This window comes from Crocuta crocuta, unplaced genomic scaffold (assembly GCF_008692635.1).
Source record: "Crocuta crocuta isolate KB4526 unplaced genomic scaffold, BGI_CrCroc_1.0 scaffold346, whole genome shotgun sequence".
Taxonomy (NCBI): domain Eukaryota; kingdom Metazoa; phylum Chordata; class Mammalia; order Carnivora; family Hyaenidae; genus Crocuta; species Crocuta crocuta.
In genome coordinates this window covers 4,689,673-4,708,467 of record NW_027527957.1, presented here as the reverse complement: position 1 = coordinate 4,708,467, position 18,795 = coordinate 4,689,673, and the positions used below count along the sequence as shown (strand labels likewise).

Sequence of the window (18,795 nt, the reverse complement as noted above, 5' to 3'; positions counted from 1 at the left end):
GCTCTGAGCTGGCAGTCAGCACAGAGCCCGACGCGGGGCCCGAACCCATGAACCGCGAGATCATGACCTAAGCAAAAGTCGGATGCTTAACAGACTAAGCCACCCAGGCGCCCCACTAAATGGGCATTCTTGTTACTAATGAAGTGACTGAACTGCAGTTGATTTCATAAAAATGGCAGAGTCTACGGGTGATGTGGAGGCGCGGGGCCGACTGTGGGAGAATAAAGTTACAGCCTTTTATTCTGCACCAGCACTAGCTGTGCTAGACCAGTACAAAGTAAATACCATTTTTTTCTCGACTTAAAATATAAATTTTAAAGCTTATATCTTCATTGCCTAGACAACTCTCCAGGGTGTTTGATATACAAACTGTTCCTTTACCCTTAGGCACATTCTTTATTGACTTCACAAAAAAATGCATCATTTCCAAAATAGTACCTATATTTTGTTACACTGTTAAAGACTGAGAATGAACAGAATCTGTGAATATTACCTGTTCTTTTAAATAGAAATATTGACAAGACTTCACCTAAATGTGTTGAGATCACATGAATACACATAGTCATCTCTTATTATTATCCTACCACTTCACCCTCAAATAACCATTTTAGGATGAGTTTTCACAATTAAACCTACATAGGATTTGGGGGCAGGTACTTGGAACCAGTGCTCATAGGCTATTTTGTGACACTATGTTTTTCAGTTGATCTCACTGTTACCAAAGAGCAAAAACTGGACATATAATCACTATACCATTTACTAAAAGGACCAAATAGTGACTTATATGTTGTTTTTTGAAATCTCTGGTGAAAAATAAGAAAATCTTAAAGTTGCATATGATATATATTTTTCAGAAAAGAACATTTTCTTTAACATTTTAGGCACATTAGAGTTATATTATGTTCTCATTATATTTTTAGTGATAAAGACCAACAAACATTACTTTTTCCTTTCTGCATACGATTGTTTCAGGGGCTAATGAATAATAAGCCCCGACAACATTTTAATGTACTTTCACCCCCTGAGGAACACTTCAAGTTTTTGGATTCTGAGAGAAAAATATAAATCCTTCTTACTCTTTTTTATGAGGAATGCCACATTAATGGGAGGAGGGGTAGATTAACGTTGGGGAGTTACCTGAATTAATTTAGACTTAGTGTTCAGTAAAAACCCTAATAAACTTGAATAATGAATTAACGAGTTATGTTAATATAGGTATCCATTAGGGGGATCTGAGATTTGTTTTTGCGTGTCTGCTTTCATTATGTATAATATTAGTACTATTATGTGAGAGACTTCTGACAAAAAGGCAGAAGAAGCTGATATCAATGGACCCTCATTTCATTATGAATACTTTTGAAGGCTGAGCTCTCCAGAAGCAGATGCTGAGATAGAGTGTGGCGTGCATGCATGATATCTATTCACCAGGCGTCAATACCTGTGGAAAGGAAAATGGAGGAAGTATATTTGGGAGAAGTTAGAAGTGTGCCTGTAATATAGGTCTGAATAAGAACTCAGCCAACCTTATGGAAAATTTAGGAGTCTATATGGGCATCACAGATGACCAACCTTTTAATTTACACTACAATCAGTCATTGTATATGGCTCACATTAAGATAAGCCGAGGTAATTCTGAAGAAACTGATAGCTGCAGTTTATCTGCTGACAGTTAATGCCACATGCCCTCTGTGAAAAGCAGATTTAGTTAACATATCTCTGTGCTCATCACAATCCATCCAGTTGGCTACCATCATCCCTGTCCTCTACTGTATTCACTTGGCTTCTACTTTTGCCAATATCAGTGATTTCCCTGGTGTTATGACTTAGACCCCCATTCTTTAAGTGTTCAGAGACCCTGGTCACTATGTCCTTAGTGGAGGTTAATGAAGATGTTCATTTACAGTCATGACTGGGAAAGTGTGTACCAGTAGGCACCAAAATGGATTGTCTGGATGACAGCTATACATCTCATCCCTGTCCCTATTGTGTAACAGCAGCCCTATCTCCTTCCAAAATAATCACAGTTAATTACACTTCTGAAGCTCCTGACTTCTGCCTTTGCCTACTGGTCCCTGGACACAGTAACTTAAAGTACTTGAGTGGCAGCCATATTTTAGTTTAGTTTTTATGACCGTTGGTGAAAGAATGTTCCCTTTGAGGAATGAGAGCTGTAACTTGGCAGAACATTAGTTTGTGAGAGAAGAAAGCCAAAACACTTCAGTGAGTTATTGAGAATGATGATAGGTGGAGGTGAGTTCAGCTTCCATATTTAATTATCAAATTTATGTCAGACTTATATCCTCTTCCTGTTGGAGATACAATGACATATAGAGGTCTTTAACTCAATGTGTATACTATATCTTGGAAGACAGTACCTCAACCTTGTATACTATTGTCTCAAAGAGAAGGGGATGGGGACATATCAACTACATCTCCAGCAGATTGCTCAAATACTCTATCAGCTACTCATTCACGGTGGTGTAGTATGGGATATAAAGTAGATTCTAAGGTCCTAAAATAAATCTTACACTTTTTTTGTTGTAACGTGGTTCCCTTAATCTGATGTGATTCCTGTGGTTAGATTCTCCAAATATCTCAAAGAGTAGTGCATCGTGAGGCCTTCTGGATATTATTTGTCTAAACAAATCTATGGGTTAAAGGAAAAGATTTCAATGCAAACGTTTGTTGAAGTTTTATTTGAAATAGGCAACAGGTAGAAATTATAAAAACATACAGCCACAGATGAATGGATAAAACATTTTTGGATATCCATAAAGTGCAATGCTCTATAGTAATAGAAAAGAAACTGTTGATATGAACAACAACATGAATGAATCTCAAAATTATTATGTTGAGTAAAAAAGTCAGACAAAGAGTATATTCACCTAATTCCACTTATATAAAATTAAAGAGAATGTAAACTTAAAATCTTTAATGACAGACACTAAATCAATGGTGGCATTGGGAAAGGGTAAGAAAGGTAGAGAGCAGAGAGGGATGGATTACATAGGAGTAGAAAAACACTTTTGATGGTTCATTATCTTCAGTATAGAAATTATTTCATGGGCATATATCATAGCAAATCTTATCACCTTTTGAACTTTAAATATATGTGCTATATTGGATGTCAATTAAACTTTCACAAAGCTGTTTAAAAAGGAAGATATAACAATCTCATCTACTCCCACATGGTTATTTCTAAGATTAAGTGTGAAAAATAAACATAAAGTACTTTGAGCCATATAAGTACTAAATAAATATTGGCTATTATTATTACTAATAATAAATAAAAATAAATTTCTAGTGTTAATACAATAACATAGCAAAAAAGCATTAGTAATAAGTCATAGGTCAAAATGGAATAAGTCATAAGTCAAAAACCATGGTACATTTTTCAAAACATCGAAATCTGAATAATGATGAAGACATTAGTTAAATGTTAGTTAAAAATGTTAAAAGGTGAGTTGCAGCAAAAAGGATAATTTGAGAGAAATCTGCAGCCCTAAGTAGAGGAAAGGAAAGAATGAAAAGGCTATGTATATGTTCTAAGATATTATAAAAAGATCGGAATAAAACCAAACAATATAAATAAAATATCTGGATTGATAGATCAGAAAAAAGAAGCACACATGAATAATATTGGGAACAAATAAAAAGACATAAAAACAGTTTCAATATTGGTGACAACAAGAAGAACCACCAGAAAAGAAACTCAACTTCCAGCACGTCTCACACAGGTATTTGGGATTATTCTAACAGCTAAAGAAAAATAAGAAAATTAAGAGTAATAATAATATTTCTAAGGAAATATTTCTAAAGGAAAAAGCTAGAAGCCAGAAATTTTTGGCATAGCCAAAACCTTTCAGAATTGGGAAATTCTTTTACCCTGAAATTATTCTCAAATAAATAAAGAAGTCCAAGAGGCTGAAAGCTTAGAAACCCTTCAGACTAGGGGTAAAACACATCTACGATGGCTAAATACCATTTCATATAAAGATTTTGGAGAATCACAGGCAGACACATTAGAATAAAATATCAACAAATTGAAAACCAGCATTCAAATGACCTGCCTTTAGGCTTTAAGAAACATGGGTTGTCTAGAAAAACTTATGCTTTGGCATTGGATGAAATAATACAACACCGATGATTTTAGTTCCTATATTATATATAAAAAAATCATTTCTGAAGGACTAAAGCTTCATGCTAGTTTTTAAATAATTTCTAAAAATAAATTGTTTCAAATAAAATATCTAGCACATAATCAATTCTAGGCACCTAAATAGTGAAAGATAGGCTTATAAAACTATGCCTAATATTACAAGAAGATGACAGCTAATCTTGAAATATTCATAAGATAATTGGAAATTAAAAAACATAGTGACAGATCATATTTGGAGACAAAAACTAAAGCCAAGAAAAATTATAAAACCTGACAAACACAGAAATTATTATTAACAATTCAGTGAATGGATTCATCAGTTTAAATACATCTGGAGGAAGAATTAACTGCCAGAAAGATAAGTCAAAATAAGTGATACAAAAGAGGAATGCAAAGGTTAAAAAGATGGGAGTGGGCACCTGGGAGCACAGTCTCGTAAGAGTCCAGCTCTTGATTTCAGCTCAGGTCGTGACCTCACACTTCATGAGATAGAGCACCACACCAGCTCTGCACCAACAGCACAGAGTCTGCTTGGGCTTCTCTCTCTTCCTTTCCCTGTCGCTTCCCCCCTCGTGCTCACGTGTGAATATTGATTCTACAAAGCGATAATAATATCTTTTGGGGTCAAACACTTTATGGATATTAAATTAAATTGTATACTGTATTAGACAGTGTTCTCCAGGGAAACAGAACTGATAAGATGTATAAAGAGAGAGAAGAGATTTATTATAGAAATTGGCTCACATAGCTAGAGAGGCCAAGAGGTGCCACAATCTTCTGTCTGCAAGCTGGAGAACCAGAAAACGCCTATGGTGTATCAGTTGAAGTCTGAAGACCTGAGATCTAGGAGTTATAGATCCAATGTTATAGGGCAAGAGAAGATGGACATCCCAGAAAGGGAGACAGAGAGAGACAGAGACGGAGAGAGAATTTCTCCCTTTCTTGGTCTTTTCCTATTTGGGTCCTCAAGAATGCCTGCCACATTGGTGAGAATGTTCTTTGCTCAGTCTGCTGATACAAATGCTGATCTCTCCCAGAAACACTGTCACAAACATAGGCAGAAATAATGTTTTACCAACTACGTGGACATCCCTTAGCTCTGTCAAGTTGACACCTAAAAGTAACCCCACACATGCCAAGAATAGAAAATCCTTTAGGATGAAGATGAATGAAATTAACATTCTCTAAATTCCTTTTATTATGTGTAAGAAGAATGAGTGTGTCAGTAGATTTTGATAAGTAAGAGATCAATGCTGTATTTTTGTAGTTAGCTACTCAACGAAAAAAATAAAAGAAACATAGCTTCTAAGAGGATGGATAGGAATGTGGTAGAGTAAATGTGGAATTATCAATCTTAAGGAAGAATGCAGAGGAAATGACTACAGAGAGATTATACAAAAAGAAAAAGAAGCCAGAGCAAGTATATTAAAAGCTCATGGTATTAGTAATAGCATTAATTATGTATGGGTGCATGTTCCAGTAAAACACAAGTTGCCTAAATGGATAAAAAGTTAAATAAATTTATAAAACAAAGAAACAATCACACAATCTAAAAAAAGCTAGTTCTAATAGATATATAAACATACAAAAAGCCTGAGATAATTACATTATGAAGATAAAATAGAAATTGAAGCAAAACTTAACCAGATGTACATCACTTCAAAAGATAAAAGTTTCAATTCACCAAGATTATGTAACAAATTTAACTTTGTATGAATTTAGTAAAATGACTAGAAACTATATATACCTGTAACTGATAGACAAATAGAAAATATCAGAAAGGATAGACATTTTAAATAGAAATTAATAAACTTGATCCAATATACATATACAGAATATTGTTATCCAGGAATTAAATAGCATACACATCTCTTTTTAGAACTGTGGGTTTCTAGGTGTTCTTTTTGTTACTTCTAAGTCCATTATATGTATGTCTTACTGTCTTTTAAAATTAATATTCTGTATTAGAAATTAAGGTAAAATAAATATCACAAGATTTATAGAAGGAACAACCAGGATACAGCAACAAACAATTTATGGGTTAAAATGAATAGTAAGAGATTAAGTGTATGTGGAATGAAATAAGAAGTTCTAACAAAGTCTATGTGGAATTCCAGGGAATATTGATAGGATATGAGGCATTATCCAAAGATAAAATTGTTAATAATTTTTATAACTGGAAAATATGAACGTTTTCAAAAATATTTTTAAATTTTTATTAATTTTTGAGAGGAAGAGAGAGCATGAGTGAGGGAGGGGATGAGAGATTTGGAGACCCAGAATCTAAAGCAGGATCCAGGCTCTGAGCTGCCAGGACAGAACCAGACATGGGGCTCAAACTCACGAATTGTGAGATCATGACCTGAGCCGAAGTCAGATGCTTAACCTACTGAGACACCCAGGAGATCCAAAATACGTAAGTTTTTTATATTAGGAAAACCTGAACATTGAGCTGAATATCCAGAAACATTCTGATAAAACTCCAAAACATAAAGGAAAACATAAATGGTCTAACAGATATTAAAAATGTGTATACTTATGAAAAAGGAACATTGGACTTAAAGATAAGTTTTCATCAGTAATAATTTTCTAGAAAAATAAAATAATGACTAACATGTTAAGGAAATGTCATTATTCTATAATTTATCTAGCTAAAATCAGAAAACAAATGTAATTGTAGTTGGCTTCTCATTATTAATAAATATGAGAAAAATGAATAAAGATTTTAAATTTCTGAGGAAAAATAATTTTCATTCTAGCATTCTATTTCTTTATGGTCTCATTAGGAGTTTTAAAAATGAGATTTGGGGCTTTTGGCAAGATGGCAGAGAAGTAGGGAGCTCCGTGCATTTCACTTGCACCCGTCTCTCAAACAGAGAAGGCCTGAAAATCATAGGACACTGAGCCACAGGAGTTTGGGAAGAGAAAGACACAGAATACACTGGGAAGGCAACCTTATAAGTGCAGTTACCTCAAGACGCAAGCCAAAGTACACATGGTGGAGAGTCCTGAATACCACTATGAGTAGGGAAACAAAGTAACCAAAGTCTCAACAAGAGAAACCAAGAGACACCATTCAAAGAACCCTTCCTGAATGGACAGGCCTAGGACAGTCAAAGAGCCCTCTTATATACAGCAGCAGCCACAGGGGTAGAATGCATAACAAACTTTTAAAATTAAGAAGAGATAGGAAGGTTACCAAAATGACAAAACAGAAGAACTCTCCTGCAAAGAAATTCCAGGAAGAAATAACAGCTAAAGAACTGCTCAAAACAGATATAAGCAACATAACTGAACAAGAATTTAGAACAATAGTCATAAATTAATCACTGGGCTTGAAACAAAGCATAGAAGACATCATAGAAACTATTGCTACAAAGGCTATGGAGTTTAAAAATAGTTGTGATGAATTAAAAAATGCTATAAATGATATACATATTAAAAAGGAGACATCCAATGCACGGGTTGAAAAGGCAGAAAGGAGAAAAAGTGATTTAGAAGACACAATTATAAAAAAAGAGGAAGCTGAGAAAAACAGAAAACTGATTCAGGAACACGAAAGGAGAGTTCGAAAGCTCAGTGATACAATCAAATGGAACAATATCGGTATCATAGGAATTCCAGAAGAGGAAGAGAGAGAAAAGTGCTGAAGGAGTCCTTGAACAAATTATAGCAGAGAACTTCCCCAACCTGGGGAGGGAGGTAGACAATGAAATTCAAGAGGCACAGAAAACTCNTGATTTAGAAGACACAATTATAAAAAAAGAGGAAGCTGAGAAAAACAGAAAACTGATTCAGGAACACGAAAGGAGAGTTCGAAAGCTCAGTGATACAATCAAATGGAACAATATCGGTATCATAGGAATTCCAGAAGAGGAAGAGAGAGAAAAGTGCTGAAGGAGTCCTTGAACAAATTATAGCAGAGAACTTCCCCAACCTGGGGAGGGAGGTAGACAATGAAATTCAAGAGGCACAGAAAACTCCCCTCAGATGTAACTTGAATCGATCTTCTGCATGACATATCATAGTGAAACTGGCAAAATATAAGGACAAAGAGAGAATTCTGAAAACAGCTAGGGATAAAAGGGCCCTAACATACAAAGGGAAATCTATCAAAGTGGTGACAGACCTATCTACTGAAATTTGGCAGGCCAGAAAGGAATGGCAGGAAATCCTCAATGTGATGAACAGAAAAAATATTCAGCCAAGAATCCTCTATCTGACAAGTCTGTCATTCAGAATAGAAAGAGAGATAAAAGTCTTTTCAAATAAACAAAAATTGAAAGAATTTGTCATCACTAAACTAGCCCTACAAGAAATCCTGAGGAGGACTCTCTGAGAGAAATGTTGAAAGGAACTCAAGATACCAGAGACACCACCACAAGCATGAATCCCACAAAGAACACAATGACTCTAAACCCATATATTTCAANACAGGAAGAACTAACAATTATAAATGTCTAAGCACCGAATATGGGAATACCTAAATATATAAAACAATTAATCACAAACAGAAAAATCTTATGGAGAGAAAGCGCTAATAGCAGGGGACTTTAATACTCCACTTAGAGCAATGGATAGATCAATGAGACAGAAAAATCACTAAAGACACAATGGACTTGAGTGACACATTGGACCAGATGGATTTGACAGATCTATTTAGAACTCTACATCCTGAGGTCATGGAATTCACTTTTTTCTCAAGTGCACATGGCATATTCTCCAAAATTGATCACATACTGAGACAAAAGAAAACCCTTAAAAATATAAAAAAAATTGAGATTATACCAGGCACACTTTCAGATCACACTGCTATGAAACTTGAAATCAACCACAGGAAGAAGTCTGGAAAACCTCCAAAAACAAGGAGGTTAAAGAATACCCTACTAAAGGACGAATGGGCCAATCAGGCAATTAGAGAAGAAATGTAAAAATATATGGAAACAAATGAAAACGAAAATACAACAATCCAAACTCTATGGGATGTGGCAAAGGCTGTCCTAAGAGGAAAGTACATTGCACTCCAGGCCTATTTCAAGAAATTAGAAAAAGAACAAGTACAAAATCCGACAGTGCACCTAAAGGAACTAAAGGAAGAGAAACAGGAGCACCCCAAATCATAGGGGAAGAAAAATAATAAAAATCAGGGCAGAAATAAAAAATACAGAAACAAAAAAAAAAACCAGTTGAACAGATCAACGAAACCAAGAGTTGGTTTTTTGAAAACAAAATTGACAAACCTCTAGCCAGGTTTCTCAAAGAGAAAAGAGAGCACTCAAATAGACAAAATCATGAATGAAAAAGGACTTATTACAACCAAACCCTCAGAAATACAAGCAATTATCAGGGAATACTATGAAAAGTTATATGCCAACAAACTAGACAACTTAGAAGAAACGGACAGATTCCTAAACACAAAGTCACTACCAAAATTCACACGGGAAGAGATAGAAAATCTGAACAGAACCAAACTACTGAGGAAATCGAATCAGTTATCAAAAATCCCCCAACAAATAAGAGCCCTGGGACAGATGACTTCCCTGGGGAGTTCTACCAGACATTTAAAACAGAATTAATACCCATTCTTCTCAAGCTATTACAAAAAATAGAAATCGAAGGAAAACTTCCAGACTCATATTATGAAGTCAGCATCACTTTGATTCCTAAGTCAGAGACCCAGCNACAGATTAAAAATCCTCAACAAGATACTTGCAAATCGAATCCAACAGCACATAAAAAGAATTATCCACCATGATTAAGTGGGATTCATTCCTGGGTTACAGGGCTGGTTCAATATTTGCAAATCAGTCAATGTGATACATTACATTAACAAAAGAAAAGATAAAAACTATATGGTCCTGTCGATAGATGCAGAAAAAGCATTTGACAAGATAGTTTCCCTTCTTAATAAAGACTCTAGAGAAAGTCGGGATGGAAGGAACTTATTTAAACATCATCAAAGCCATCTGTGAGAAGCCCTTAGCTAACATCATCCCCAATGGGGAAAAACAGAGCTTTCTCCCTGAGATGAGGAACACGACAGGGATGTCCACTCTCACCACTGTTGTTTAACATAGTGCTGGAAGTCCTAGCATCAGCCATCAGACAACAAAAGGAAATCAAAGGCATCAGAATTGGTAAAGAAGAAGCCAAACTTTCACTTTTGGCAGACGACATGATACTCTACATAGAAAACCCGACAGACTCCACCAGAAGCCTACTAGAACTAATCCAAGAACTCAGCAAAGTTGCAGGGTACAAAATAACGCACAGAAATTGGTTGCATTTTAAACATCAATAATGAAGCAACAGAAAGAGAAATCAGGAAACTGATCCTATTCACAATTGCACAAGAAACCATAAAGTACCTAGGAATAAACCTAACCAAATATATAGGAGATCTGTATGATGAAAATTGTAGAAAACTTATGAAGGAAATTGAAGAAGACACAAAGAAATGGAAAAACATTCCATGCTCATGGGTCAGAACAACAAATATTGTTAAAATGTCATTACTACCCAAAGCAATCTCACACTTTCAATGCAATCCCAATTAAACTGCACCAGCATTCTTCTCAAAACTAAAACAAACTATCCTAAAATTTGTATGGAACCACAAAAGACCCCGAATAGCCAAAGTAATATTGAAGAAGAAAACCAAAACGGAAGGCATCACCATCCCGGACTTTAGCCTCTACTACAAAGCTGTCATCATCAAGACAGTATGGTATTGGCACAGAAACAGACACATAGACCAATGAAATTGAATTGAGAACTCAGAATTGGACCCAAAAGTGTACAGCCAACTAATCTTTAACAAAGCAGGAAAGAGTATCCAATGGAAAGAAGACAGCCTCTTTAACAGATGGTGCTGGGAGAACTGGACAGCAACATTCAGAAGAATGAAACTAGATCATTTTCTTACACCATACACAAAAATAAACTCAAAACAGATAAAGGACCTGAATGTGAGACAAGGAACATCAAAATCCTAGATGAAAAAGCAGGAAAAAAAACTCTTTGACCTCAACCGCAGCAATTTCTTACTTGACACATCCTCAAAGTCAAGGGAATCAAGAGCAAAAATGAACTACTGAGACCTCATCAAGATAAAAATCTTCTGCACGGCAAGGGAAACAATCAATAAAACTAATAGGCAACTATCAGAATGGGAAAAGATAGTTGAAAATGACATATCAGATAAAGAGCTAGTATCCAAAATCTATAAGGAATTCATCAAACTCCACACCTGAAAAACAAATAATCCAGTGAAGAAATGGGCAGAAGACATGAACAGACACTTCTCCAAAGAGGACATCCAGATGGCAACAGACACATGAAACAATGCTCAGAGTCCCTCATCATCAGGGAAATGCAGATCAAAACCACACTGAGATACCACGCCATGCCGGTCAGGGTGGCTAAAATGAACAAATCAGCAGACTATAGATGTTGGCGAGGATGTGGAAAAACGGGCACCCTCCTACACTGTTGGTGGGAATGTAGCTGGTGCAAACCCTCTGGAAAACAGTAAGGAGGTTCCTCAAAAAATTAACTAGTGAATTCCACTATGACCCAGCAGTAGCACTGCTAGGAATTTACCCAAGGGATACAGGAGTGCTGATGCATAGGGGCACATGGACCCTAATGTTCATAGCAGCACTCTCAACAATAGCCAAAACATGGAAAGAACCTAAGTGTCCATCAAGTGATGAATGTATCAAAGAGGTGGTATATTTATACAATGGAATACTACATGGCAATGAGAAAGAATGAAATCTGGCCATTTGTAGCAACATGGATGGAACCAGAGGGTGTTATGCTGAGTGGAATAAGACAGGCAGAGAAGGACAAATACCATATAGGTGGATTAAGAAGAACTTAATGGAGAAAGAGCAGGAGAAGAGGGGAAAAATAGTTGGGGAGAGGGAGGGAGGCAAACCATGAGAGACTCTTGAATGCTGAGAACAAACTGAAGGCTGATGGGGGTGGGGAGAGGGGAAGAGGGATTATGGGCATGGAGGAGGTCACTTGTTGGGATGAACACTGGGTGTTACATGGAAACAAACTTGACAATAAACTATTTAAGGAAAAAAAATAAAATACTTCACTTTGAAAAAAAGTGAGATTAGGTTACCAGATATGACATTTTCAGATTAGAATAAAACTTAAAATTTACCACTAACAAAGCATTCCTAACTACCTTTTTGAGTTATATAACATTTATAAAACTCAGCTTTCTCATTTGTAAACTCTGGAGGAGTGTATTATTCTACTTCGCATTGTGTGCAAATTACATTCTAAAATTGTAAGCATCAAGTACAAGTTCCAATATATTATTAGGCCTCAATGAATACTACTTATCTTTACTATTATTTTCACTTATTAATACACAGAAATAATGCTATATATTTTTGAAAGAATAGAGTTAAAACACAATTTATTTATTTAATTTATTTTTTCCCACTTTTATTGATATATAATTGATATACAATGTTAAGGTTAGGGTGTACAACATTGTTGGGGCTTTAATAAATTGACCTCTTTTAAGTCAAACCTACGGTGTCACATGGTGAACCATGGGGTTTAAGAAAAGCCACAAAGGATTTGAAAGCAGTTTATTACTCACAGGTCCTGGAGGAAGTACACAGCACTCCTTGAGAGGCCATGTGAGGTGGTCACGGCAGGATACAGGAAGTGAGAAAGGACCTGGGGCACTTCCATTTATTAGGGTCCTTAAGTTAGATGCTTTGGGGTTCCCAGTCTAAAGCCAGAATAGTTAATTCACCCCAAAAAACAAAAAAAAACAAAAAATCCTCCACAATCTCCTAAGCTCCACAGGGTCTTATCAAAGGGGCGCACAAGGAAAAGGCTCTGTCTGGGAGGCACAGGAGTATGTGCTTATCACAAGGGCCCTTGGGGAAGTCTTATCAGAGACGTACATTTACTTTAGACTTTGCGGGGTGCTATCTAGGGCATGTGCTCACATGAGGCCCCTGCTGGCAGTTTGGCCAAACAAAATGGATGCCAAGCCAGCAATAGCATGCATAGGTTATCTAAAGCCTGACAGCACAATAACTATATACATGTATCTATTGCGGAAGGAAATCACTTATATTTAGAGTACTCCCTCCAGTTTTAGAATTGGTGAGAAATTAAATAAAGCAAATAAAATTTACAAAAATAGTAGCTTTTATCAGATATGAGTAATGACAGACATACTGTGAAAAAACACTACTTCTTATAAACAGGAGAAACATAAAAATATTTTTCATTATCATGTGCTGACTTTTCCAATACTTTCTGTTAACCACCACTGATAAATTAATAATTTGTATAAATCATTTTTTTTAAATGTAATGTTTTATTTATTTCTGAGAGAGAGAGAGACAGACAGACGACGTGAGCAGGGGAGGGTCGGAGAAAGAGGGAGACACAGAATCTGAAGCAGGCTAAAGGCTCTGAGCTAGCTGTCAGCACAGAGCCCAACGTGGGGCTCGAACCCACAAACTGTGAGATCGTAACCTGAGCCAAAGTCAGACACTTAACGACTGAGCCACCCAGGTGCCCCAATAATCTATATAAATCATTTTAAAAGCACTTCGAGTAATCCTTATCTCTAGGGAAATGTTTTACGTATAGGACAACAATATATGAATATTTTATCATCAAAAGTCATGCTTTTTGGTCTAGACCAATTGACTTTTAGTACTTGGACAAAATAGATAATGTTCCTGCAGGATCATTGCATACAGAGATGTAAGTTAGACGACCCTGCTTATTACGTGTATAGAAGGAAAGATTGGATTATGATAAATCAATAATGTAGTATCTTCAAATTTTCCCAATGGATATATACGGATCTTGGATAGTTTGTGTATGTACTGGGCTCATCAATTCTGCAGACTCTTTGCAAAAGTTACTTATATACTTGTGGTTACATATTATTTATTAGATGACACTATCTTAAACATAACGTAAAATATATTTAACTAAGTTTTTCTTAAACTAAAGATTTGTGACTAATCTTGTCATAAAATGTATCAAATAACAATTATCTTGGATATCTCTTCAAACACTATGAGCTATTGGAACGAGGTAAATGATGAGATTGCTTAAGACACAGAATTTCAAGAGCCCCTGGCTGGCTCAGTAGGTTAAGTGACCGACTTCGGATCAGGTCATGATCTCCTGGTTCCTGAGTTCCAGCCCACATCTGGCTCTGTGCTGACAAGTTCGGGGCCTTGAGCCTCCTTCAGATTCTGTGTCTCCCTCTCTCTATGTCCCTTCCCTGCTCACACACTGTCCCTCTGTGTTTTAAAAATAAATAAGCATTAAAAATAAAAAGATACAGAATTTCATTGGAACCTAGTAATATCACTTGCTGAAAATAAGTGTTAATTTTCCTTGTGAGTTATAGATGTTTTAAGAGAAATATACTGATAGGCCTACCCTATCAGTATATTTAAATTAAAAAAATAAACACAGAGAAATGTATCTTAAGAGTGCCTATAGGGGCACCTGGGTGACTCAGTGGTTAGGCGTCCGACTTCGGCTCAGGTCATGATTTTGCGGTTAGTGGATTTGAGCCCCGTGTTGGGCTCTGTGCTGACAGATAGATCAGAGCCCGGAGCCTGTTTCAGTTTCTGTGTCTCCCTCTCTCTCTGACCCTCCCCTGCACATGCTGTCTCTCTCTCAGAAATAAATAAAACATTAAAAAAAAAGTGTGCCTATAAAAACAAGAAAGCAAGTACTGCATGTGAAGCTATAAATGGCCTCATTTCATAGGCAGAAATCCAAATTTGCTCCCTTGAAGTAGCACATTCAAATGGAAATAACAGAAAGTACAAGAGCATTTAGAGATTTTCATATGGAGGTTGTTAGAAATTGTTCCAGTGTGTGAGAAAATGTAAAATTTCATTTAATTAATGTAGTTAATTGAGATAATTTTATGTCTATTTAGTTTATATTAAATTTGATTTAGACATGTAGTAGTTGGCCTTGTATCAAACTTATCAGTATTTAAACAATTTCTTTGGGGAAGAAAATCAGTTTAATGGTATTTACAAATATTTATTGTATAGACATATGGAAGGTAGTTAAATTACTGATTAGTCATTAGATAGATCTTATTTGCTTAGGAAGCCTCTATTATCATAGAATATTCTTTATTTTCACTATTTTAAAATTAGTTTTTTTAAACTGATGAGGTATTTAAGCCATCAGGATAGCAAATTGCTAAGAAAGATACAACACTACAGTTCATCAGTGTTATGTAACATTACTAAAATATAATGCTATAAATAAATGTTAATATAAAAAGATAATATACTTATTTCAATGGTATTTACAAGATTCTTGCAGAAAATTATTCTCATCATCATAATAGGCCAAATTTTACATATTTTGATTTTAAGGCTTTATACCAATAAGATTTTTTTATGGAACAAATTTTTATAGGAGCAACTAAATGGAAAATGCTACTATCATTCCTTGTGAGCAACATTCTCTTTTACTCTATATTTTGTGGATTTCTTCAATAAACATTAATTTTTTGGCCATGTCAGTTAATTTCACTTCAGTCTGTTTAACTTACTTATCAATAGAACTCATAAAGATTTGTAAGAAATCAGATTGACTTCTTAAAAAGTATTTATCAGTCGATATTTAATAAACACTTCTTGGAAAAAATTATTAACATACGTTCCTAGCTTACAAGTTCTCATAGTACCTAAATTGTCCTCTTTGAAACCTCAAAAATATATTCCTCTTATTTAAGGTGAAGAAAAGGAAATTATGTCTCCAAATAATCTCTTATCAAATAAACCCTAAATACGTGAATCATTTTAAAGCAATAGACCAGGAAAGATAATGATGGCAGCATATATAGACTCCCCAATTTCTCTTAGAAGAGCAAAAGAACAAGTAAATATCAAAAGCAAATAAAACATACCAAACAAAATAAAGCACCATCAATAATGAAAGCAATAGCAGAACACCAGAAGAGAAACAACATCTTCAACAGAACTGGCTGAAAAATATCCCAGAAAAAAATGGGGAGATTCAAACTATCCACAACAGCTGGATTTAAAGAAGATTGGCATAACAAGATACCAAGATCATGAAGGAAGAGATTGGTTTGTATGATTGTCTTAAGCTCAAGGTACAGGAAGTGCTTACTAGTAGTTCCCTTAAAAGGAGATGACTCTAAAATGGTGGAACCATTAGTAGGTGAATGTGGTAACAATCAGTGATAACAGTATTCAAGCTTTCATTCATAAGGACGTGATATTAAGAAATATTAACAAAAACTAGGAAATGAAACATGATGATGTCTGCATTTTTTTCATGTCATTGTTTAATAGTCAGCCAAGAATTAATTTTCTAGGATAATGCATCTTTGACATGTATTATTTGATAGGAGGCAAAATATTCTAAAATTACAGGTTAATTTATAAATATTTGTACAATAGAAGGTATGACCACATAGATTACATATTTATTTTCTTATTGGGTATTGAGGAGTTTTGTATCAGTTAGGAAATTTATTTTGTTATTTACATGACTGAATGTTTAAATCTGCAGCCCTGGGCCACCTGCCTCGCTCAATTAGTTAAGCGTCAGCGTCTTGATTTTGGTTCAGGTCAGGATCTCATGGTCTGTGAGTTTGAGCCTTCCATTGGGCTCTGAGGTGAGCATGGAGCCTGCTCTACCTCTCTTGCTACCCCTCTTCCACTATCATTCTATCACAAAATAGAATAAATAAACTTTTAAAAACTAATAAATAAATCTCCAGCCCTCCATATCTTTTTTGAACTAGTCTAAACATCTTACTGATTTCCTTATTACATAATAAATGTAATAAAATCTTTGACAGATATTCATTTTGTAGTTGCATACCACAGAGAAAAGCATTTGTAATTTCATAGATATTTATGTTAAGACTGTTGGAGATTCAACTGGAATGCTTTGTTCTACTTTCTAGAACCAATGAAATGTGTTAATTCACAAGTGCTCCTCATGGGATATTTATAGCTAAGATCATCTCTTTGATCCAAAATAATTCTCAAAATCATTTTGAGTTTCTCTCTCCCTCTCTCTCTCTCTCTCTCCTCCTCCTCCTCCTCCCTCCCTCCCTCCTTTCACTTACCTTTCGGGGATTTTTATTCTTGTTGTTGTTGTTTGTTTTCTATTTCTTGGCAAAGCTCAGTTCAGGTTCTAATGCGTCCAGCCAATAAGTCATTTCCCAATAGTGATAGTAAAGACAGGGAACTTGGCTTTTATCATTTGACCATGTGGTGGTCTCTATTGAGTGGATAATAAAAATCGGTTGGATAAAAAATATGAGGAAATACAAGAAGTTGATTTGTTCATTTTGTTGCTTGTTTTTCTGTTAGAATATTTGTGAGCTGACATCAAGTAAGAATATATTTCATGCTACTGAAAACAAAGGGCTGTCTTCTAAATCTGGAACAATGATATCTTGTGTTTATTCATGACCATGGATTGAAGGATATTGAAGGTATTCACTATGTGTAACAGAACCTCTGCCCCTTGTATATGAGCATGAACAATTTCACTTTCAGAGGTTATTAACAAATAATAGTGTCTTAAACTAAAGAATTTGTATTCCAATTGATTTATAAAATTAATAAAAACAGACATATATTGAATGTTATCCAAACTTCTAAAATGTGATAACTTTTAAGAAATATTAATTATGTTCACGTATAAATTTCTACTTCACAAGTACTTTTACATAAAAAAATCAAACTTAAAATGTTGAATCCTTGGACAGACTAAACTAATTTGATAATTGTAGTTTTAAAACAGTTTGCAGTGCTTTGTATTAACCTTGTTCTGACAAGTACAGAAAAAAATTAAGCTTTATATTTTATTTTTAAAGAAATACTGTGTTTGTTTTAAGAAGATGCTAATCAAAATTATTAAACATTTTTTTTGTAGCTTTACTTATCTGATAGTCTAACATTCTACATAATTCTTAGGATTCTGAAATATGTTAAATTATCTGTTCAACTAAATTGAATTATATATTTTTAAACATTTTATATATTTATTTATTTTGAAGGAAAGTGAGTGTGTGTGTATGTGGGTAGGAGAGGGGTGGACAGAGGGATGGGGAGAGAAATTCCAAGCAGGCTCCATACTCAGTGCAGAACCCAAGGAGGGACTCGATCCCATGAACTGAAAGATCATGATCTAAGCCAACACAAGAGTCAGACACAACCTACTTAGCCACCCCAGTGTCCCTAAATTGAATTATATTTCTGGCAAGTGTTTTTATATTATGCATTATTATGCTTTCTAGTATGCCACCCTAACTGGAGTTCTCAGGAGCCTTATTGAATTCTAAAATCAGTAATTGACACTGAATCAAGTAAATTAATGAGTAATCTTTAGAGACTGGGGTGATTTCTAAGTAAAATGAAAAACTGAAACCATGATGACTAAGTATTTTAAACAGTGAAAATATATGTTTATAAGATAAATCAAAATTATGTGTATAATATTTACCTTTTTTAATGTTTATTTATTTTTGAGAGAGAGAGAGTGTGTGAGAAAGACTAGGGCAGAGGGAAAGTGGGAGACACAGAATCTGAAGCAGGCTCAAGGCT

At 35.0% G+C, this 18,795-nt stretch overlaps 1 long non-coding RNA gene across 1 annotated transcript in view; it reads right to left on the bottom strand.

Moving 5' to 3' along the window:
* Positions 1–17,525, bottom strand: part of LOC144222270 (uncharacterized) — a 66,025-nt gene extending 48,500 nt beyond the window's left edge. The window contains exon 1 of the long non-coding RNA XR_013332355.1: positions 17,310–17,525. This is a non-coding gene — a long non-coding RNA (uncharacterized LOC144222270). The remainder of the gene's footprint in view (positions 1–17,309) is intronic.
* Between the last annotated feature and the right edge of the window lie 1,270 nt (positions 17,526–18,795).